General features: G+C 33.6%; 1 protein-coding gene across 1 annotated transcript in view; it reads left to right on the top strand.

Moving 5' to 3' along the window:
• The window catches only part of Dys (Dystrophin), a 670,989-nt gene that overhangs the window by 104,597 nt on the left and 540,376 nt on the right, over nucleotides 1–26,016 (top strand). The gene's annotated exons all lie outside the window — the stretch shown is intronic.

Below are 26,016 nucleotides of genomic sequence, written 5' to 3'. Positions count from 1 at the left end.
TTGAAATTTTCAAATGTATACTTCGGGCTTCCAAATTCACCTAGAAGAAATTTGCCTATATTTTTCCACCATAGCGCGGCCTGTCCTCTTAGTGCTGATGTGGCGATGGCAACCTTTTGTCTTTCAGGCACAGGGTAGAGCTGAAAGTGGTTTTCTATACCTTCGAGAAATACCGCCACCGAATTTTTTCCGTCGAAATAGACGTTTGGCTTGATTGATGCTCTCAAAGTCTGGACCAGGTATCCAAATCCTTCTAACTGCGTTGTCATTTCTTGGTGTTGTCCAGCGGCTTCCATCCAATTTTCGGCCATTTCAGTTCGATAAGTGTTCGGGCGCCAATATAACGTTGCGCGCCTCTAACTAGCACGCAACCTAGAGGTGACTGTGAAAGCTTGTATAAACCACAGAGTCTTATAAAGGGTTTAAGTCCCTTTTTATTCAACGTACTAAATTACAATTGCGTCCTCTTGACGCTTACAACTGTGCCAACTAGGCAGTCAAATAAAAATAAAAACCTGAAAAGAAAGTAAAGACAATATTCTAACTACGAGGCTCTCTAAAATAACTAACTCACCGCGTTTTACAAATACCGCAGCTAATTCAGCAGACTTGAAGCTCACTGGAACAATTGCAACTACTTCCCGCCAAGCACATAGGCCGCAACGCGGGGTTCTTTAATTCTCGATTTCTACCTCCGCGCTCGCGAAGTAAGAATAACTCTCTCTCACCGAACTTGTTTCCTTCTATTTAAATCATACTACTTCCGCTGATAATTTGAATGCTTGCGCGTTCTACTCAAATTTACATATTCTGGCATTGGCAGTTCCAGGGGAAAGTAAGGCTTGACAGGAAAGATAGTTTAAACTTAAAATAAATGTTAGTTAAAATAAATATAAACCCTACAACTGAATGGCAATAACCTGGCGCACGGAAAATAAAGATATACTCCGGCAGTGGCAACACACTGCTTTGGTGCAAATAGCTTCCCTGTGTAACGGTGCTTGCGACACCAGGGTGCCTGAGTCCTAGGCTCTACTCCTTGTAGAATAGTTTAGTTGCTTAGAAAGTTAATATGAGAGTAACCAGTCAATTAATGGCTATGATTATTGTTTTCATAATAATTAAAGAACCTAACTTGAGTAAGGTCAGATGCCAATTAAGAAGTAAGTAATATGTAAATGAGCTGGGAAATTGATAAGCTGTTAATTGGATTAGACACAGAGGCAGTCGAGCTGGTGAGGCTAGTATGAAAATACATGGTAAGTATATGAAAATATTAGTAACATGAATCCATGTTAAAAAGTAATACAAAAAGAATATATACAGTAACAAAATGAATTCGAGGAAATGGAATAAATTACATATATACAAACACTAGATACAGGAATACTACATGGGTATATAAAGGTGATGGTACTTAGCACAGAAAAAGCTGCAAATAGCCGAGTTTCTTAATTAACATGTAAAGATAAATATCTTACATTCTTCCGACTGGCAACAGTCTGGCGAGATAATATATATGTTTAATAATATTTTAATTTAGACAGTTTAATAATTATTACGAACAGTTATTTATTTTTTATTTCAAGCAGTTTATAATGTTTTGTTCCGAACCGTGTCGCCACTGCTCGCTTTCAAATCGCTGAATTTATTAAGCAAAAATATTAAATTTTTACCGATTAAGAAAGAAATAAACAAATTTGAAATTCGCTCTTCCATTTGCACATGTTCAGGTAGAGGATTACGTGAATTCAAAGTTTGGTGGCTCTAGATGCCGTTGTTTTTGCACAATGCGAGGACAATACATACATACATACAGCTTCTTTATTATTTAATTCCTTTAAAAATAATACATGGCGATAACATTTGCTAGCGAGAATTCGGGAAATTATTTCAGACAAAAAGTTCGTTTCAGGACTAATAGCAGCTCTTGTGCTAAGAAAAATAAATAATAATTAAAAAAAAAAATGAGAGGGAGAAAAAATAAGTACCGAAACATCGCATTTTCAGTTATCACATACTAGTGATACTGAGAACCATTTTAATTTTTAAGAACCATTTGCGGTACTGAGAACCATTTAAACCATTTTTTCTGCAGGTACTGAAAAATTTTAAATTTTTCTTAAATGACAATTTTTTAAAACTTTTTTTAAATTTGTTATTTTTTATGTGAAGGATTTTAGAAATTTATTGTTCATTCTACTGTATATGAAACAAGATTTATTTATTTTAACAATTACCTATGTTTTCTGATAATTGATTTTCTGATTTGTGATAATTTCTAATAATATTTACTTCTCCTTGAAGTACTTCTGTAAAAACGTTGGCTCGACATGACGTTACTTACAAGTCGAAAACACTGCTTTGAGTTTATAATTTATTTTCTGTGAGTAATAATAAGCTGAAAGCAATAATTATGCATCGTTTCTCTAACTATGGTATCAAAATTAATGGCGCAAATGTCAGTGTTGTGTCGTTATGAAAGTTTTCCGTGTTAACGTCTTTTCTCGAAATAGGATGACCATCTGGCAAACATCCAACTCCGAGACATCACGGAACAAGCTTTTAAAATAAGTTATGTTTGTTATCAAGAATGGTGCTAATTTTACCTCTCACTGTTTGCTAATGAAAAGAATGCGTTTCACCAAAGTGTAGTCGCACTTTATTGACGTCTGATAATGACATAGTTTACAAAATTTCTGTTCCATGCATTTCATTCTGGAAGTAATTATTCTAAAGGCGCATTTTGTGTATTTTTTTAAAAGCGGGATTCTTCAACTAAGCTCAACATTTAGATTCATTTTTGTCTTTTACTTTAAAAATAATCCAAACATAAACTTAGCTACAACAAACAACTGCCGCTTTTGCGTTCTAATTCACTGCATGTGAACTTCCAGGCGCATTAACATATTTTTTCCTAAAAATATTTTCCTCCAAAAACTGTGAAAGAAGTGCGTCAATGCCTGTGTAATTCGGGGTCTGGTATGTTTGCCCGACAGGTGCGTCTGCCAGATAGGTGTGTGTATACATATATATATATACAAAATGAGCAGTAATCTTTACCTCTGTTTTTTTAAGGACTTGGGACCTTCCAGAATTTCAGTTGACTTATGGGTAGCATTAGAAGTAATTATTATTATTAGTATTATTAGCCCCAAAAAAGGGGGACCAACGTTCGAAATTCGAGGCGCTATCTATATAATCTTTTAAATACTTTTTTCACAAATAAATTATTTATTTATTATTGTTATTATTCAGGAGGTGGTATGTAGGTCAATATATATATAGAGAGAGATCACTAAAATGTGAGTCGACTCTACCAAGGCGTCGATGGTTACGGATTGGCGGGGCGTGGCTTACAGAAGCTCTGAATACCAACCAGGGAGTCTACATCTTTACATAGTCCATTTACAAGGCACTGTAAAATAATGTAATGAAACGTATGTGCAATATCACGAAACTTGCCAATTTTTTCGTGAAGTCATCTATAAAAAATGTACTACGAACTTTAGCTGCTCTGCATTTCCAATCAACTCCTTAACATTGTCCTCACAGCAAGTTATGACACAAGGCAAAAAATTAATAATAGGACAAATATAATTAAATTTATCAAACAAATTAAATTTATCAGAAAATCAGTTGGGCTTACGCTTTTGCTCGTCATATATGAAAGGAGTGTTATACTATACTCGGCTTCCAACTTTAACTGCACCTGTTATTAATCGCATTCATCCTCAAGTGCGGCCTACCAGCGGCCGAGCGGTAAAGTCGATGAACACTGGTAGTTCAGTCCAAGGTTCGAATCCCGCGAACGGACTGGCTGCATGGGTGTTTTCGTGGTTTTCCCCATGTGTAACGTGTACACGAGCCAGTTTCCCTTAGAAAGTCCTCCACGAAGGCATCCCTCCCCTTAGGCAGATAGCCCTCGAGGCTTTGCCGTAATTAAATTACCTAACCAAACCTAACCTAACTTAACATTCTCAAGTGCAGCAACCTTCATTACAACACTATTTTCACTTATTGTAGGCAATGTTCGCTTTTTATCTTCTTATAAAGTCAAAGACAAGTTGAGAATAAAAGCTAGAAGGACTCCATATAAGAAAAAAGCTGGTTGGAGGACTAAATAAGCTTTATACATTAAATTTATGAAGAGTAAGTTTCGAGAGCTGTCTACCTATTGAAAAAGTTTCTTTCTCCAAATTTTATATTGAAATCAATAAAACACTTTAATAGCCCTAATTGTAACAGTTAAACTAGGAAAAGCTCGTGTCAAAGTGGCAGCTGCAAATATGCACATACACAAAATATACGGGTCAGATTCAATAAATGAATTAATTAAAAAAATTTTGGAAGTAGTTTTAAATTATTTCTATTAGGCTCATTTTTAAAGAAACAAAATTTAATTCTTTATACTCAATTCAGTCACGTTTTGCTAAGTATATCTGCATTGCGCTCTTAAATATACAGAAAAAAAAAAAAAAAAAAAAAAAAAAAGACACGAGTATTTGAAGTCTAAACTACTTAAACAAATATAGGAATTTAAACTTTTGCGTTTTCACTGTACTGTTTTTCACGGCAGTTCTGGACAAATGCCATAAATTCGGCACCAAAAAAAGAGTTGTAAAAAAATCGAGACAGGGACCAACAATTCGAGATGTATGATCACCTTACCAAAAGGCCTATTAGTCTCGAAACGCGATTTTGCCTCGAATCACTATAAATGCATCATTTCACTTTTCATTCGAGTCTGTTGCCATTCGGTAAAATGCAAGATATTTATCTCTCAAACTGAATTTATCTGTTGTGGATTAACAGATTAAGCTATTTGAAAGCAATAGATGAGTTCTTAAGAATATTCTTCTCTTTCTCTGAATCGAAATTATTTAAATAACAAAAATGCATTTAATTCATGATCCATCTAATAAAAATGTTCAATATTTTCATAGAATGATGAATATTTTTTTATTATTTATTTCATATTTTGTAAAAATTTAAAGTAATTTTGATTATCAAATTCAACGAATTGAAAGCGAGCACTGACAACATTGTACGGAATAAAACATTTTTATCTCCAGCATGGAAGACTGTCTGTCAGAAACTTTAAAGATATGCTGTTTTAAAATATTTTGTGATTTGGCTGTTGAATTGAATTCTATGTATACGTCGCTACTTATTGCATTGATATGTCGTTTGTGAATGGGTCAAAGCTTCATGGGGTGCTGTAAAAACGGAGACGGTGGTTAAATTATTTGCGAAATATGGTATTAGTAATGCAGTGGATGGTATAGAGGACAATTTGTTGTATGAAGACTCAAATGCTGATTTAGTATGGTGTGGTGTATTTAATTATGACAAAGCATACTAGGGCTATCTGCCTAAGAGAAGGGATGCCTTCGTGGAGGACTTTCTAAGAGAAACTGGCTCGTATACACGTTACACATGAGGAAAACCACGAAAACACCCATGCAGCCAGCCCGTTCGCGGAATTCGAACCTCGGACCGAACTACCAGTGTTCAGCGACTTTACCGCTCGGCCGCTGGTGAGCTCAAATGCTGATTTAGAAAAGGTTTCAAGTGACTCTTTATTTAGCTCTGGATATGAGTGTCTGTGTTTTGACGAAGGAGATTAAAAGGTGTTCTTTCCCAGATAGACTGGGTATTTGCAGAAAGCATTACTTTGTATTTCTATTACTTTATATTTAAAATACTGTAAATTCATTATAATGATCAGTAATAAAATTTTATCCTTCAAAAATGTGTACAGAAAGGGGGTGCGTCTTATACGCCGGCAAATACGGTAATTAATCATAATTATTATTAAACTATTTGAAATGTTTCAATGATTTAATTTAGATAACCAAGTGAACTTATTTTTTAAATCAAACTGCTTACAAATAGAGGCAAATTTTTAATAGTATTTCTTCTGTTTAGTGATAATATGGGCTACTGCTCTTTCCCCCCCCCCCTCAACTGTTGTCGGATTAACCGTGATTTTGGATTAACGTTAGAAATATTCTTTCTTCGAATCGTTTAAAAATCGATTTTGGATTAACGTTAAAAATATTCTTTCTTCGAATCGATTAAAAATCAGTTGATCAGATTAACGCTAAAAATATTCTTTCTTCGAATCAATTAAAAACCGATTTTTGGATTAATGTTAAAAATATTCTTTCTGAGTAAAACGAATAAGAATCCTTTACAATTTTAATCAGTTAGTAAAATCAATGTACACGTTGCTTGAATTATATACAGGTAAATTTTAATGCCTTGACGTTGCTTGGAGTTTCTCTCATCAGTCGTATATCTGCAGTGTACTTTTAAATTATTCATCCGCAGAGTGCAATAAATTTTTCCACGTCCTGTAACTTTCTTCCTCCCCTTCTGCGAAAGGGCCATATAATGGAATAATTTTTTAAGAAAAGTAATGTATCCCAGCGAGGGGTGGTATGACAGAATGACATAGGCTTCTTCGGATAACTTTTCGACTTCTTTCCTAAAAGGGGAAAACTATAAAAGTAAAATGAAAAATAGGAAACCGTCGGACTAAATTCCTAAGAGGAAAATATGCTGTATCAGCAATTCCGATATCATGAAAGGAAGCGCAGAGTTCCAGCTGAGTTTTTTTTTTTTTTTTTACAAAAAGTATTCCATTCTTATCTTCGGAAATATATCAGGAAACCCAGCGGGGTGATGGATTTCCTGAAATATTTCGATAAATTTTGGAACTTAATAGGTCCTTACTACTTAGCAAGGTTGGCAAATAAATGAAGGTTTGGGAAAAAAGGACAAATCTGCTTATGCCATGTGCTTCCTTATTATAAGATTCTAGTTATATCCTCATTATCTTGCAAACTTAATTTACACTAACCGTTCTTGTGCCCACCAATTATTACTTTCCAAAATCAATTTTAGTTATCAGTTTTCAAATTATGATTCATTAGACATCATAGTGATTAATAGTGATTTATATCATAGTGTTAGTGAGAGTGAGATATTATAGTGATTTATATCATAGTGAGTGTTAGAGTGAGATATCATAGTGATTGATTAATAGTCATCATATTAATAGTGATTGAATTATTACTTTACAAAATTAAACAGAAATTTCACTAAATAACAATAACACAAACAATAGGCAAAATTTAACCAAAAGGTTTGTTAAAAGATACTATGTATTATAGTGCAACTAAAAATTAACAAATGCGCATTTGCCATCCTGTTTGTGGAATTTCCAGTCTAATTCATTTCTGCAACTAAATTAAATCCGCTTCAGCTGGGGTTTATGTAACTCAACTTTTATCATCATCGAATGCAAAATTCACTCTTCAAAGCTTGTATTCGCACTTAACTCTTTGAAGGTCGGTTGTTACCTACAGTAACCGCCTTTTCTATTGAACGTCTTACTCACTCGTGTGAATGATTTTCAAGACTGACTGTTCCTGAAGTTCCCTAGTAGCTCACTAGATGGCAATCAAGAAACATAAGCCAGTAGCTTTGCAGCAATTCGTCATCAAGAAACTAAGCATCAGCCATCGAAGACAACATCACGGCGATGTGCACTCTGCAGCACCAAGAAAAAGCCTGCAAGAACAGTGTGGCAATGCAGCACATATAAAGTTGCACTGTGCTTATATATATATATATATATATATATATATTTAAAAAAAAACTATTTCCATGAGTACCATAGAGACTGATTTGTAGAAATGTGTTCTGTGGGTGGTGGTCACTGACACTAGCCAATAGAAGTGGTCATTTTTTTATCACGCGTCTTGTACAAAATATGTGTAATTGTCGCAAATAATTTCTTTGTGACACCTGATATAGCAAATAAAACAAGAGTTTTGCTGAAAACGTTAATTGCCTTTTCCTGTCCCTCAGAGAGTTATGGTGATTCTCACATGATTAGTTATGGTTAGTTGCCTTGCGCGAGGTCCAAAGTTCCACTTCTTATAATGATTAGTAGTTAAAAAACTAGCAAGACCGCCGATTCTCTAACGAATCGTATAAACGAACGCGTAAAATCTGCCAATAAGCTCTTTCATCTCATCATATTTTAAACTAAAATAAAAAAATTTCGGAGAATGAAAATAACAGAATTAGATCATAGTGATAAGGCTTATAATATCCTACTTATTGCTTTATTGGAATAATAAAATTAACAGCTTTAAATAGTATATAAAAATAGCATTTTATCTGTTTTCCAAAGTAAAAGTTTTAGAACTTAGGATTCCATTTTAAATTGCTTTACAAATCGTCGTCGTTCTCAGCTTCAAAACAAAGAATAATTAATCTCTTTGGTATTTTTCAGCGTTATCAAATACTCAGTATTTGTGTTAACAGTTTATTTAAACATTTTACATTATATATATAACATACAATTAATTGCTTTACTTTCCCGCTTCATTCATTTTATTACTTCCGATCTGCCACAGAGCATCCTGTTTATTATTACTGTTAATATTATTATAATTTATTTTTTACTCTAAGCCCTATAAAATGAAAGTTTGTTGTTATGAGACCGATGGAGATCTTATTTTGGATACAGTTCACATCATATGCTTTGATTTTTTTGCTTGGCTTAATAGCTCAGAGCAACTTGGATGCAAATCTCCCTGTGTAGATTAAATGCTGTCAGGCGACATGTCTTCAAGGAAGACTTGTTCGAAGGTATGTCTCCTCTTATAGCTTGGTCTTAAGAATTAAAGCTTTTTCTTTCTAATTTCCCAAAACTGCTTTTAAGTTTTTTGTCATGATCCTGTTCTCGAATGGCAGGAATGATGAGGCTTCTCTGCTACTTTGTTCGGTTTGTTCAAATAGAATGATAACTGAAAAATTTCAAGTCCGAATTGCCGTTAAAGCTCTAACAAGTTAATCATTCTTTCACTTCAAAGAGTATTAAGTAGTGCACTTATAGTTTTTAAATCCTTTAGGCAAACTAGCAGCTTAGGCAACTAGCTGCCTAATGCTTTGACTTTTTTGTAAGTATTGATTATAAAAAAGAAAATATATACAGGGTGTTTCATACTGAATGAGACTAAAAGAAAGCGTACCTGTGATTGCTGTACTTTATTTTGATAAATCAACAGTTAACTCTAGTTATCCAAGTTCTTTTAGATGTTCTATGTGTGCCCCTCCGGTGACAGGGCAAACATCTGTGAGATATTCTAATTCCTGCCACACTCGTTGATATAATATCCTTTGTTAATGATTCGAGCACTTCAGTTATCCGTCCCTTCAGTTGCTGTAAGTCCTGAAGAAGTGGAGGCACGAACACTTTGTAGGAAAAAATCACAAGGGGATAGATCTTGGGATTTTGGTGGCCGACAAAGCAGTGGCATATCATTTGGCCTAGCATTTCCAATGCTGGGTCAAATGATATGTCAAATAAATGGGGTACACTGTCATTTATGTGCTGGCGTACGTTTGTATGCTAATGTAGATGAGCACCGTCTTACTACAGAATGAAGCCGAGAACTTCCTCCGTCTGAGGAATAAACCGCTCTGTACAGCATATCTGACCAATATACATATGTATCCAATGTACCTATACCACCAATGTACCTATGTATGAAACTTTTTATTAATTGTATACTGAAGCATATATATGCACACGCCCTTGTTTGGCCACGTCAATACCACATATTCTCCATTAATATATTTCCGATGCAGCCCTTTTAGGAAGTCGCCAGGGTTGTGTTGTTCTAAATAGGTGCGAGTACCGGACGACACCCGATTTGTCATATTAAGCCGTCCGGGTGTCCGGGCCCTGCATTCACCTGTCACCTGTACAGCATATCTTGGTAAAATGCACCCGTTAATCGATTTTTTCCATGAAAAAAAAAAAAAAAAATGACGAAAAGCACAACTGTTGGAAATGGCGTAGAAAGCATTCACCTTTGAGGAATCAAGCTCATGTTCCATACACCATATAGACTTTTCGTGCCCCTGAATCGTAAATTATGGCGATTAACTTCGCCAGAAACATGAATATGGGCTTCATCCGTAAACATAAGTCTACCTTCCGCTTATCTTGCAGATTCTCACAAAAACCTTTACGCAACGGTTTGTTGGAAGGTTTCAACGCCTCTACCATTTGAAAGGTTTATGGCTGGAATTGTGGACGTTTACGTAACAGACGTCACACCGGTACATAAGGGACATTGAGTTCAGAAATAGTACGAAACTTTGCTTTTGTGTGATTTCGTAAATTTTTCCGTGAATTTCTCGAATTTTTTTTAGCCATTTCGGTTTTTCCTGCTCTCCGTTTTGGGCTGGGCACAGACAGCTAGTGTCCTGAAATTGCCTCACCTACTGTTCGATGTCTTGACGATACGGTGGTTTTTTACCAAATTTCGTGCGGAAATGTCTTTGAACAACGCAAACGATGATGTTTGGCATATTCCAAAACACAGTGGATGGCACTATTTTGATTAACAATGCCTTTAGCGGCAATTTCATCATTGGAAGATTTTTCGCCTTTGCCAGATAAAGCTTGTAAATTGTAGTTTCAGAATTAATTTGTTACAGCTTAATAAGACAATTAAAAATTTGTTTTATGCTATTCTTTTTGTCTCATTCAATATGAAATGCATTGCATAATGATTTTAATGAGTCCAGGTAGTTTAATTTCACAGGTCCAGCTTGTAATTAATAATAACAGGGACGTAGAACTGTGTATATTAGTACTTTGAAATTTCTTAGCGTATTAATCAAAAACATGCAGATTAAACGTGAAAAAAAATTAAATAGCTTACGTTCTGCAGAACAGCAATTCAATGGCGTGTAGAAGATAAAAATAGTTTATTTCGTGTAGTGTACTCATTTCTTTCAAACTGCTGAATTTGCTGATTAAATTTGAAGAAAAAATCTTACGCTTTGCCGACTGGCTCTTCGAAGATCGAATTTCTTTTAAATCGTCGAGTTTTCCGATTAAATTTGAAATTTAAATATCTTACGCTTTGCCGAGTGGCAGCATATTGCTTTTAAATCGTTGAGTTTGTCACTCAAAATTTCATTGAATTCAGGCAAAACATGAAATAAATAAAAAAATAATCAGTTGATAAGCAAAAAGTTTGAAAGTGTTCAGATTTTAACGTTCAACCCAAAAGCTGTTTTAAACTTAATATGGTTTACCAGTATAGATTATCAATAGATATGGCGCAGGTGGATTAGCGAAGCATTTATAGGATACTAGATGAGTGTATATAGTATATGTAAGATAAAATTATATGAATTAGAATTATAACTATAAACATTAATTCTTCGTCTCTATTCTAAAATCGCAATAACTTCTCTGCATTGCGTCATTTCTAGATCACTCTATGGCCCGCGCAGCTCTGATGACGTAATAATTGGGAACTGAAACTGCCTTTGTAAACCAAAACTTTTCTCTTCGCCGTGCTTCCATCCTTCATAACTACGCACTTCAGCTTTTGCTAAGATGTAATATCGCTGGCTTGCTTTCTATCTCAACAATATCAAAAATGTAAATCTTCTGTGGAAAGACACGACTAGAGTGTCAAGTGATTGTGACCACAAATATCAGTTGCAAATAAAAATGGATTTAAAACTGCCTCGACTGGTAAGTTCTTTAGATATTACCAAGTTAGCATTACTAGCATACTACGCAATCAAACTCTTCTTGAAAGTGGGCCTAATCACACATCTACAGTGTTCCGTCTTTTCCTTTGCTTTTATTATGACACATATATACAGAGAGAAAGAGAGTTTAACGTAGGAACGTTATATATCTTCTGTATATTTGAAAAGTGAAAAAATATATAAAAAGCACTTCTTACAAAAGTGATTCGATAAAAATATTTAATATTTTTAATATTTTATTATCATGAAACAAATGATTTTTGTTTTACTGAATCAGATTAAGAAAAGAGAACTACTATTCTTAAGAACTGCATCTATTGCTTTTAAGTAGCGTAGTTTGTTCATCAGTAGCAAAGAGATTAAGTTCGAAAATATCCCTTACATTTTCCCGAATGGCAACAGACTTAAATAAAAAGTGAAACAATTACAAAATGGCGTTATAAGACAAATAGCCCTAACAGATTCGAAATTCCGACTTCAGGATATTTGGATGGCGGACTATGCTTGCCCAAAATTTTATGGCTTTAGGCTCCGCCGGTTTTCCACAGTGCGAGAAACGAAAAGTGTACGTACACACAGATTCTCCAGTATTTAATAACAGAGAAAAAATAAAACAGCTTCATTTGGAAGAAGAATGATGACCTTATACATTGCCAAATGGCAATATTTTGAGAACAGGTTATGCGCCAGAGTGCATGGAAAATAAATTATAGATTTTTATTTCAACCAGTTGCGTAGGGCTTTTGCTAGACTTTTTTCCATTCTAATCGTCCGTTAATTTCCAAGGTATAATCGTGTCTGCGGATTTAATTTGTCCAGGACAGGGTTTTAATTCTACATAACGCATTCAGTGGGTGGTAGGCATTTACAGAATGATATAATGCACCTTCTATACAGTGTAAATACTTGGCACTCATTGTATCTGTACGTTCATAAAATATCTATAAATTAATATATAATTTACATTGCTCTAATACAGAATACTGAAATTTATTAATACTTACTTGAAATTTATTAATACTTACTTGAAATTTATTAATACTAATTCATCTGTTTAACCTAATCTTAATATTCTTTTCGAAAATCGGAGAAAGCTATAACAAACACAATATCATGAACGAAATTCTCGTGAAATGGTGCTGAGCTCGTAAGAATTCCATGAAACACAGATCAAGATAATACGTCTGGTTTAATGGTTCTTTTTATTTATAGCTGCCCTTCCTTTAATATGTATCTGAAATGTACTTTTTCCAAAAAATCATTAAATTCTTTCTTCGCAAGGAATGTTTTATGAGTGCATTGACATCTTTACAAATGTAGAGGAACGCAAATTGTGATCGATCAGTGGCATGAAAACGGAGTTCATTTTATGGTTATTAACAACAAAAAAAGGGGACGAAACCTCTCATCTAATTCCCTTTTCGAGAGGGAAAAAGGAAGCAAAATTGCGATAAATGAGGCACTGTGTTTTCTGTTATTTCAGCTTTACCCAGGACTGTATGTTAGAGAAACCGCTATAAATATCTCGATGATGGGTCCTACAGCTTGCTGTTAACATTTCATCGCGAGGGGTCGGCTGAAAAATTTAAACGTAGTCTTACCGGTGAGCACAGCGAATTTAAAGTTTTCTTGTTTACAGTGAATGAAGCTACAATTTTTTTTCGATGTTGTAAATATATTACAAAAAATATTGCATAATCCACATACGGAACATGAAAATTTCACACTTAAGATATGCAATTAATCTTGTAACTAAAATTACTCTTTGAAATTCTTGTAAAAGAATTAAATACTGAATAAATATCAAAAGTGAATTCTATGCATAACTTAGTTGTAAGGCTAAATCTAATTAGTTATTACACCACATCTATTTAATTTTATTGTTCTTCAGAGGAATTCATTTACCAGAATTCTAAACTCCACGAACTTCTGTTCATCTGTTTAACCTTTCTATCCTTCAGATTCTAGTCTTCTCACATACCAAAATGCTAAACCTTAAACATAGATTATCTGTTTAACCTTTCCATGCTTCAAATAAATTCTGGTCTTCTCACTTGCCAAAATTCTAAACTCCAAGAACGTAGATTTATCTGTTTAACCTTTCTGTGCTACAGATGAGTTCTGGTCTTCTCAGCAGAATTCTAAATTCCATAAACGAACGCCCACCAGCGGCCGAGCGGTAAAATCGCTGAACACTGGTAGTTCGATCCGAGTTTCGAATCCCGCGAACGGGCTGGCTGCATGGGCGTTTTCCCCATGTGTAACGTGTATACGAGTCAGTTTTCCTTAGAAAGTCCTCCACAAAAGCATCCCTACAACTAGGCAGATAGCCTCAGTGTGCTTTTCTGTAATTAAAATAAACCGAATCAACCATAAACGGACATTTATTTGTTTAACCTTTCTGTGCCACGGACGAATTCTAGTTTTTTTCACATACCAAAATTCTAAACTCCAAGAATGTAGATTTATCTGTTTAACCTTTCTGTGCTTCGAATGAATTCTCATCTTCGCACATACCAAAATTCTAAATTCCAAGAACATAGGTTTACGTGTTTAACCTTATTGTGGCAACCTGTTTACCTGTTTAACTTTACAGCAAATTCTAATCTTCACACTTACTACATTTTAAGAATATAGATTTATCTGATGTTTAACCCTACTGGGTTTCAGACGAATTCTGGTGTTCTCACTTACCAATATTATAAACTCCAAAAACGTAAATTTATCTGTTTAATCTTTCTGTGTTTCAGAGGAATTCTGGTTTTCTCACTCACCACAACTGTAAACTCAAAAAACATAGATTTATCTAATGCAGAAGTCAAACAACAAAAATCAGCGTTATATTTTCAAAATTTTCACAGGACTAGTTTCGATGGTTTCACCGAACCACCATCCTCAGCTGCAAAACCACAAAATCCGGTTTTGCAGCTGAGGATGGTGGTTCGGTGAAACCATCGAAACTAATCCTGTGAAAATTTTGAAAATATAACGCTGATTTTTGTTGTTTGACTTCTGAATTAGTATTTATTCGGCGTGTTATTGTGTCTTAATTATAGATTTATCTGTTTAAACTTAAATTTCCTTCAGGCGAATTCTGATCTCTCTTACCAGAATTCTAAACTCCAAGAACATAGATTTGTTTGTTTAAACGTTTTGTCTTCTGGTTTTCATACACACGAGAATTCTAAATTATGCTCTAAATTCTCTATTTAGCTCAGCGTGAGTTGGGAGTATTGAGATATTTTCGTGCTAGCTTCGCTCTTTAGATTCGCTTTGCATTGCGTTGTGTTTAACGTTCTTAGTAGTTTTAAGTGTAGTTACTAATTGTGCTTTGCCATGCTGAGAAGAACTGTATGAATATTTTTGTCGAAAGTTCCAAAACTGTAAAGTGTTTCTCTTTGTAAAAATAATTTTTTTTAAAGCTATCTTCGGTTATGTGTCAATTCATTCAATCCATTACGGATACGTACGCGCGCAACAATATGTTTTGTGGTTAGTGATTTTAACTACCGTACCGAAGGGCCCGGTTTCGAATCCCAGAGAAGGCATGGATGTTTGTATCAGCTAGTCGCGGTTTCGCCTTAGTACGAAATGTACTTAGACATGCATTGCTTAATCTTTGAGACAAGCATATGACTACTGGCAGGATTAACCAGATAGCTTTTTTACGGTTATAGAACGTTTGAGCTGCACGCAAATCGTATCCGCCAATTACGCTGTCCTCATTAGAGTTGGACAATTCGCTCCGGAACTGATTCGAGTAACCGATTCATTCTACTAATTGCATCAAGTGTTGATTCCAGAAAACGTAGGGGTAGTGTTTTTACAGTTCACGGACAGCTCTTGTTGGAATCATGCAAGGAACAGAGATACGCCTGATTCGGGAAAAAAAAAAAAAAAAAAAAGCTTTTTGTTGAAAGCGTGCTAAGAATTTTCAATTCCCACGAGGAAAAAATGCTTATTCTCTCATCTGAAAAGTGAGTTTAATTTTTATAATTTCTCAAATTTTTGAAAATTTTCTTCGTATAGAATTTTGTTGTTAGTTCTGTGTAGAAAGGGGGTTTTTAGTGAATCTTGAAACTACAATTGAAAGAAATCAGTTCTAGGAGTTAGCATTTAATTCAGTTTATTCTTCCGATCTTACTGCTCGATCGATTCCTTTCGCTCTTGGCTCCAACCTGGCTAACAAATCGCGATCCCGCTGCTAGTTGAATTCCTTCCGCTCTTCAATATATATATATATATATTATTTCGTTCTTTAATTTTACACATATATATAGATATATAATGAAAAAAAAGACGTAGCAATATTGATGGTATAAAACGTAAAATGCTGAATCCGTAATGAACAACAAACTTGGCAGTCGAGTCACATTAAATATTCATCTTTATTTCTATTGACATTTGCAGTCACAACTTACTTGGCACTCTAATCGTGCTTCACAGTTAAATGACGATTCGATTCAATTATGGGTTTAATTTTGTCATTATCAACTTCAGAAGACTGGCCAGAATGTTGGTCATCTTCTGATGAAAAATCCTAGAATGAAATTTTGTAAACCAATTCTGACACATGCATTCTGTTAGGTAATTAATGCCGTAAACGTCACATATCTCTTTGTGATCCTCAGTCATTTTCTTACCTTTATGAAAATAAAAAATCTAATGTGTACACCACATAACTTCCTTGTACGGAATATTAAATTATACGCATTTTTTCTTGAATTTCATTTAAATTGATTGGATTGAATTAAATCTACTTCGTCGACAGCGCATAAACCAATGCAAAGTGTGTATAGTGTCCAAAGAATAAATGCACTCTTTAAAATTCACTATATTTGTTTACTATAACAACACTCTGAATGCACAAAATTTATATCTTTTGAAGAATTATCGTTGCCACATGTTCTATTCAAATAATATAATAAAGCTAAAACGATGTATGAAAGAAATTAAGCAAACAAAACAGAAAAGAAACAGTTTTTCACAGACGATTTAGTATTTCTCATTTAATTAATTCAGCTCTCACTTCGTGACAAGGCAAAAATACATAAAAACTCAAAATATCTGCATTAAAAATTACGAAGTAAATCTTAAACACTTATTTCCTCGAAAAAATTCCAGAAAGGATTAAGCATGATTTAATTCGCAATAATAAATGAAGGCTTTATTTTTGTGTTGCGAAGCTTAGTCTCTCTAGATTGGCAACAAATCTACAATTCTGCTGTTTCAAATGTAAACAAATATGTACGCCATGTTATTTAAAACTTAACCGCACTTAAACAGCTTTTAAATTGTTGATTGTTGTACAAATATTGCTTCCAAAATTACGAAAGGCATAAAAACCTTAACCGGAAGATAAAAACAACATAATTCAATCATTTTTAAAGCAAAAGATGTACAATTTACAAACATATATCTAATATAATTTTGTGCATCTCCAAATCAGATGATGGTGGTTCAGTGAGTTCACTAATTTTAACACTTTTTCATTTTTAACAATAATTTAATTACTATATACAGAGCGTAATTTTTAGGCCGCCGCCTTCAACATGAACAAACTTTATTCTCTTACAACTAAGCGAGCAACAGCGCCCTCTAGCCTTTTTCTTCAAATTACACAACACTCCCCACCTGAACTCGGTGGAGAGTTCATCTTTCAATAATATATTCTAGAATATTCAATTAATATTTCGACAATAAATCCTGGAGAAATGGTTAACTATAACAAACATGCATACATAATTATAAGCACATAAAATTTTACAAAACATTAAATGATACCTATCAGCAAGGTCAGGAGAATCAAACCTAAAAATACAAATTACAAACATTAGTTAAGTTCCATATTATATAACAATTGTATAGGCCTTTTTAAGGTACCAGTAGGTGTTTTAATCATGCAAGATCTTATTTTACCATATCTGCCTGGCATTAATTCCAAAATTTGCCCTATTGTCCAGAGATTTCTGGGATGTTATTTGATTAGCAGGGCAGAGATAGTAATCGTCTACCAACCAGAAATTGAGAGGGCGTTAGTGGAGAAGGTTCATTGGGATCGGTAAACACGTAGGTAATTGGTCTACAGTTAATCATTGCCTGGATTTCAAGCTCTTTCACAGTAAGGGATGCTCGACCAATAATTTTGCATAAGCTGGATTTTATGGTTCGTACTATACGCTCCCAAAACCCTCCCCACCATGGCCCCCTCTCAATAATAAATTTCCAATTTATGCCTCTAGCAGAAAATAATTCTTTCACAGATGAGTCACTCAAAGTTTTAAAAATATGTTTTAGTTCTTTATCAGCTCTTTTAAAAGTCTTGGCATTATCGTAGTACACGGTGGTACACAGTCCTCGGCGAGCTAAAAATCTTCGGAACGCTAGCAAAAAACTTTCAGTGCTGAGATCAGTTACTATCTCTATATGTAAGGCACGAGTGACCGCACACGTTAACAACAGCATGTAAACTTTACCTTGCCTGTCTTTCGTAAAAAATGGACCGGCGAAGTCCAACCCGGTCACAGCAAATGGAGGCGCCTCTTGGATTCTGTCTGGAGGAAGTGGAGCGATATCCTGTACCCCAGGACGAGCACTATATCGTTTGCATATCACACATTTGCTGATGATAGTCTTAACACGCTGTCTTCCCTTAATGATCCAATATTTGTCTCTGATCTAAATTAGTGTCGAATTAACTCCAGCATGGAATACCCTTTCATGCGAGTCCATGATGATCAAATCGGTAAACTTGCATTTTGAAGGTAATAGAATAGGATGTTTTAAATTCTCGTGACAGTCTGCAAATTGAATGCGACCTTTCAACCGAAGAATTCCCTCCTCATCAAGCCTTGGATTAAGGGAGTAGATGGAAGAATCGAGAATTGATTTTTTATTTGATAACTTAATTATTTCCGCTTGATACGATTCTCGTTGCGTAATTTTTACCCAATAATGTTCAGCTGCTTTAATCTCAAAAGCACTTAAATGTCCATTCCCTGTAGACCTTTTCCGAAGCCTCCCAATAAATTTAAATACATAGGCAGTAATTCGAAGTAATTTTCCTAAAGAACTGAATTTTTCTATATGGAAAATTGGGGATTCATTGTTAATTACAGGTGCAGTCAAAATAATACTTTTTCTTAACTCCAACGATTCTGAATTTAGTTTTAATTTCTTTTGTTTTGGAAAGTTTTCAGTAGGAAAACGTAACCAGTGTGGCCCATGCCACCACAGATCATTCTTAATTAGTGACTGAGCACTAATTCCTCGAGTTAGTAAATCGGAAGGATTTTGTTTTCCTTCGCAGTGGTTCCACAATTTTTTGTTGCATATACTCTGTATTTCTGTAACACGATTGGCGATAAATGGTTTCCAATTATTTGGCGAACCTTTAATCCAAGTAATGGCGATTTCGGAATCACTCCAAAAATAAACATCCTCAATTAAATCACCAAACAATTTTTTCAAATATTTATACATTCGAGCAGCCACGAATGCTGCCATTAACACTAAACGAGGAAGAGTGATTGCTCTTAAAGGTGCAACCCTGCATTTTGACATGATAAAGGAAGTTTTAATTTTAGAATCACTCGTACAATATCTGAAATATGCGATGGCCCCATATGCTTTAGGACTAGCGTCCAAAAATAGGTGAAGGCTTATATTCATTGGATCATCATCAAAGAAATTTCGCTGTATCGATATTTCAGTTAAATCATTAAGTTCCTCCCGCCAAATGTTGAATTTGTCCTTAATCTTTGCAGGAAGGACCTCATCCCAGTCAGAACCGGAACACCAGATTTCTTGCATAATAATTTTCGCCCGAATAACAAAGGGTGCACTAAATCCAAATGGATCGTATATTTGGGCGATGCTTTGCAAAAGTTTCCTTTTTGTAGCAAACTCGTTTCCAGTAGAAAAGTCAATTAAATTTTTTTAATTTAACTTTATATTGTCTTCAATGGAATTCCAAATCATGCCTAAGAAATTCGATTCACTAGTTAATTTGTTGTCTGATTCCTTAATCCCATCTGAGACCCATAAATCGTTTAATACTTTAGAATTAGTTCTTAATTTTCTGAAATTCATCCCAGCATCCTTAAATATGTTAACCGCATCTACAGATAACCGATATGCATCTTTAACCGTTCCTGCTCCAAAATATAGGTCGTCGACATCGACAGAAGAATTAACATTTGGAAACTGTCCTGCATTTTATCTTTATATTTTCGAATGTGATATTTTATAGTGGCGGCCAAAATGAAAGGAGATATAGTCAAACCGAAAGCTACGCGACACATTTGCATAATCTTAAAGGAGTCATTATTTTCATTAAACCAAAGAAATTTTAGAAATTTTCTATCACCTTCAGCAATTCCTATCATCAAAAAGGCTTTTTCAACGTCTCCACAAAACGCTATCTTAAACTTACGAAAATTTAACATAATGTCTAGTATATTTGGATTTAGATTTGGTCCCGATTCAAGGCAGTCATTTAACGAATTCGTGTCCTCTGTCCTTGAGCTAGCATCGTACACAATTCTTAGCTTAGTAGTTTCACTAGGTCGTATCACTGCTCGGTGAGGCATAAAATATCCCAAATTTGTATCATTATTCGGACATTCCTCCACAATTCCTTCTAATATCTGGTTCTCAATTATATTTTTATATTCCTGAAAAATCTCCGGAGTTTTACTTAGTTTATTGTGAAGGTTTGCGAATCGTTTCTTAGCTACCTCAAATTTATTTCCTAGATTATTCGGACTGTATTTCCAGATTAAATTTGCTTCATATCTTCCGTTTTTAAACTGCAAATTTCTTTCTAACTGGTCTACTATTTAGCAGTCAATATCGGAATAATCGTCAGAATCATTAATTCCCATATGTTCTAATTCCCCAAAACCTCTTAAATCTTTCAACACAACAGTGTTTGTCATTACCGCTAAATTTTCAGAACAATTTTTGTTTGTTTTATTTTTCTCGATTTCTGCGGCAACCCAACCAAACACAGAACTGACTGCGTACAACCCTTCAGATATTTTAATTCTTTCAGAATAAACTACAATCCAAAATTCATTCCCCCCAATTAATATTTCAACACCTATGTTATTTTTTCTTGCGCAGTCGGCGATCTGCAACCCCATATGCTCCATGAAGTCTGCAATTTGTTTACTAGGCACACTGATGGACGCCGAGGAAATAACATCCGAGATCAAATATTCAATTTTTATTTTATTATTTTGTTTCCAATTCTGAATTTCGATTTCAACAACCGGATAGGAATGATTCATTGCCTTCGTCGCACCAAATGAATAAACAGAAAGTCTTTCATAACGGATTGGAGTAAGTTTTAAATGGTCGGCCAATTTTTTCGTTATAAAGGATCTGTGACTGCCTTGATCAAGAATTAATCTAGTTAATTTTGATTTATATTTAGAACAAGCATAAACTGTACAAGTTTGTAATAATATTTCTCTGGCATTACAGTCATTATTATTATCACCTTGAGGAACAGAAGCAATCAATTTTAAGTTTTTAACTTTATTTCTTTCCTCAGAATTCAAAGTCAGAGATTCAGTTTCATTTTTGGAATAACCTTGTTACGACTTTTTGTTTACAAGGGATTTATTAGTACAAATCGATTCATTGTGATACATACCGCCACATTTATTACATTTAGTTTTATTTCTGCACCTTTTTGATGTATGGAATTTTTTAAAACAAGAAAAGCAGCAGTTTTCGGATCTTAGTTTCTTTAATTTATCAGAAACATTCACTTCGCATTTAAATGACTCGTGCAAATTATCACAAAAGATGCATTTTCAGTTAACTGCAGTATGAAATGCAGCCGTGGGTGTATTTTTTACATATTTTCTAGTTTCATATTTTGATTGATCGACTCGCGGAGGCACAGGATTTTTCCTTTTGCTTAATACTAGATTTGAAACTTCCCTGCATTCTATTTCCGTTTTAATAAATTGTGTTAATTCCGAAACTTCAACTTTATCTTTCGATCCTTTTTGCCGATTAAATTCCAAAACTAAATCGTCTGGAATTAATTTTAATAATATTGGAATTAATAAATGTCCATATGAGCCAGAAGTTACTTCTAAAGTTTCCAAATTACGAATCGAAACTTCTAATTCGTCATATAATTTACGTAAAGCCTTTACGTTAGCAGAATTTTTAACGGCTTCTAAATTGAGAATTTTATTCATGAATGAATTAATGATCAGGTCTTTTCGACCATATCTGTCCTTTAGTAATGCTACACAACTATCATAATTACTTTCTGTTAACTCAAAGCCTGACACAACATTCGAAGCTTGTCCCGTTAAGAATGTTTTTAAGTATACAAATTTTTGTATTTTTGAAAGCGTTTCGTTTTTATGTATCGAATTATCGAAACTATTCCAAAATTCTTTCCATTGTTTGGGGTCTCCCCAAAATTTATCAATCATTAATTTTGGTAATTTCAGCGTACTACTCCCACTAGAACTGGAATTTACATGCAAAATTCCGTTACCACTAGACTGGTTTAAATCAGAACTTTGGGGATTCCTCGCTGGCGGTACTGCGGTAACCGCACCTAGAAACTGCTTAATTTGCTACAAGCAATTATACATTTGTCATTGTATTCTTCGCTTATACTACAATCTTCTTCAATTAAGTTAACATCAATTAACTCTTGTATTTCATCATCAAGCGTTCTCAAATTATTTTTCTTTTCGGTTAATAATTCAAACAATTCTCGTAATTCTTTAATCGAATTTTCCTCTCCTTCAATTTTTAATTTATCTTCATCACTTTAATTAACCTAGTAACAGACGATCTCAATGTGAAACGTTTACGTTTCAATCTATCTAACTTCTCTTCCATTTTATTTAATTTAAATACATCCACGACAGCAATAATAAATACTTACTAATGTACTACAAATAATCACTAAATAATTAATTTAAGATTTCCCTACCTTTATTTGGAATTCCATTGGCCCTTGAATATGAAATATCCATTGAAATCGAAACACTTGGATCGAACACCTAAAATCTTCACAAAGCCTTAATTCCTTACGCCGATGCACCATCTAATAATTTTGTGCATCTCCAAATCAGATGATGGTGGTTCAGTGAGTTCACTAATTTTAACACTTTTTCATTTTTAACAATATTTTAATTACTATATACAGAGCGTATTCTTAGGCCGCCGCCTTCAACATGAACAAACTTTATTCTCTTACAACTAAGCGAGCAACAGCGCCCTCTAGCCTTTTTCTTCAAATTACACAACAATATAAGAGTAAAGATACTGAGATCACTGAGCCGGGTAACAGAGTGGATATATATATATAAATATATTTATATACGTTTGGTGCGGCCGATTGCAACCAAAATACGAGGTGCACATCTACATGTTATAGCAGTCCTATATACAAAATTTCAACGTTCTGAGGCTACTCGTTTTTGAGTTATGCGAGATACGTACGCACGCACGTACGTACATACGTTCGTACAGACGCCACGAAAAATTCTTTTCAAAATTAATTTTAAAGCAGTTTTATAATTTTTTTGGAGGAAAGGTGTCTTTTATTCTGTTCTTACGCACAGATATCACGCAAAAATATCGTTAAATTGCATTCGATAGCGGTCAAAATGGATATTTTCGTTGAAATATGTTGCCTGAAACTTTTCGCGATTACAATACTTCCTTTTTACTTCGTACAAGGAAGTAAAAAGTGAAATATGTGGAAAATGTTGATTTTTTTTACCCCTCCCCCCCCATGTTAAAATTAGCCTTAGACTAACAGCTGTAAACAAAAATACACAGAATTTGTTTCTATTGCAACATAAAAGTGTCAGCTGCCAAATCTGAAAAGATAAACGCTATCTATTTGGGTAACATAAATCTATCTATTTAAGTAAACCAAAATTACTTTCTAGCCAACCTAATAATAATAATAACAAAACTTGTGTACTTGCAGTTTCGTAATATAAGGATTCAGCATTCTTTCGTGTACATTTTTATCTCATAATATCTAGTATGTATTTATAAAAGCACATTTAATTATTTGTTCCATGTTAATTAAATATTTAAGAGATATGTTAACGTTCTAAGAATAGATAGATGCATTTTATCCTGTTTATTTTCGTCGTTAAGGCTTCTTTCGTCAAGGCCTTTGTGAAGAAAACAGGTTTGTGTTGATTAAGTACTTTTAATAGTTCGTCAGATTTTAAATGTATTTATTTACTTTAACAGTAAGAAACGCATATATTCATTTTTCAAGTCAACAAGTGTTTAAATCGACGCCTCATCAAGATATTTTTACATTTCATTTGCTCCAAAATTCCTTTCGTTTTCTTGAACGTAGCTTATCATATTAACATTGACGGGTAGGATAAGAACTGCGCCAAATTTGATCGAAGATCCCGTCCCCCTATTATCTAATCCACGAACTGCGCGACATTTCCTGTCCCCTATTTCTTTCCCAAGAAGATTGGGTGCTACAAAAAGTCATTTATCCCCATTATTGAGACATTCTATTGAGACTGCAAGCCTTTATTTTCGTTTATCAATATTGTAAAAATTGTGCATGCAAAACAAATATTAATTTAAAGTTTGGCGTGTGTTAAAGTAAAAATAAATTTCTTTTACACTCATTTTAAAGTTTTATGATGCTTAAAGGAATGATGAGCCAGATCTTTTTTATTCTCTAAGAATTAAAAACTTTCCAAGCTGTAGATTTTAGTCGCTGATATATATATATATATCAGTTTTGAATTGTAAAATTGATAGCTTAATGACATACATAAAACGGATACATAATCAACCTATCAATATCGGATTTGTAGATCACCTTAAATAAATTTCTTGTCTAGATAAATATTAACAAATCTTCTTAGATAGTAGAATGGATTTAACTTTCAAATTTACCATTTTAGGTAAACAGTTCTAATTTAAATTTAAAAATTCTCTTTATTAAATCTAAAAATTGGACTTCTTAAGTTTTTCTAAATTCACACTAATATTATTGCAATATATTTCCGTAATAAGTTTCCTATTTTTAGTCATTGAAGTTATTTTAAGGTTATTTAACTTTGTTACAAATTCCATATTTTAATATGAGAAACGTTTAAATATTTATTCTGTTTTCCACCTGATGTACTTTGGCATACATTTAATTTCTAATACACATTTAATTAATAAATTAAGAATTATGAGCGTCAGCAGAATTTTCATAATTAACAGAAAAAAAAATCAAACTCCCTTTTATTTATATCTTGGGATTTTCAGTTCCCTCTTAATCCATTCCTTTTTCACACTGTTGCACTGTACTCTATGTAGAATTTATATACTTTGTATTGTATTTATGCCAATTTATATTTAAATGATAATTTTTACAAATTCTTGCATCACAATTCTAGTTAACAGATGTTTCTAACACCTTGGCAAAGCTTAATCTTCAGCATGTAGCTTACTTTCTAACCTAGTTTCAGGCTGAATTATTTATAAAATTAATTACTTGAAATTATTTGTTAACAAAGATGGTCGCTAAATCACGCTAATAATATTTCTAACTAGTGTAATTTATAACGCAACGAGTTCGTGTGATTTATAATATAATTCATTTATAATTTTATCCGCAGTATTGAAATTACTAGCAGATACTGATAATGTTATACATTTAGATTACAATGATTTAGATTGCCATTGCCTTCTTCACTCATGCTTTTATGCTACTTCCTAAGATTTCATAATGGCATACAGGTAAGTTTAACTTATTCATTAAACATGTAAATCTCTATTTCAGCCCACTTTTGTTCTTACGTGTGCTGTATCTTCTATTTTCTTTAATATATTGTTCAGCCTAATTTCAAAAGGTCTTATAATCAAGCGGAAAAGTCACTAAACTTTGGTATTCCGACTCGAGTTTCTAGTCTCAGTGATCCCCTAGCTCTTTCTTTTTTTTTTTTTTTTTTGTACTTATTTACTGTGTAAAAATGTATAGTAAAAATTTCAATTCATGAAGTAAAAATACTTTTAAAATTTATTCTTTAAAAATATTGCAAAATTTTTCACCCTAGCTTATCTTTTTACAAATCCCTCTGATAAGAAAAAGTAAGGAAAGAAATTAACTTGGTTTCGGTGATTGATACCTCAGTGCAAATTATGTGTAACTTTTCCAAAAGCATAGAGTTTAGTATATGAATATCAATAAATTATGGATTATTTGTCATCTAATTTTCTTAACATTTTTATTCCAGAATTTTCCTTTCACACTGTAGTGTTTAACTTTGTGCGTTTTATATAATAATTTACTATTGTTTATAATTTTACGGGAATGAAAGTGATTATTTAATTGTATAAGCTTTGCTGAAAGATAAACGAGAAAACAAAATTCTATCACTTGCG

Source organism: Stegodyphus dumicola, chromosome 3, assembly GCF_044657685.1.
Source record: "Stegodyphus dumicola isolate Sdum_Otavi_A_Nest chromosome 3, ASM4465768v1".
In the NCBI taxonomy this organism is placed as follows: Eukaryota; Metazoa; Arthropoda; class Arachnida; order Araneae; family Eresidae; genus Stegodyphus; species Stegodyphus dumicola.
The sequence above is the reverse complement of the archived record's forward strand: the minus strand, read 5'-3'. Positions and strand labels throughout refer to the sequence as shown.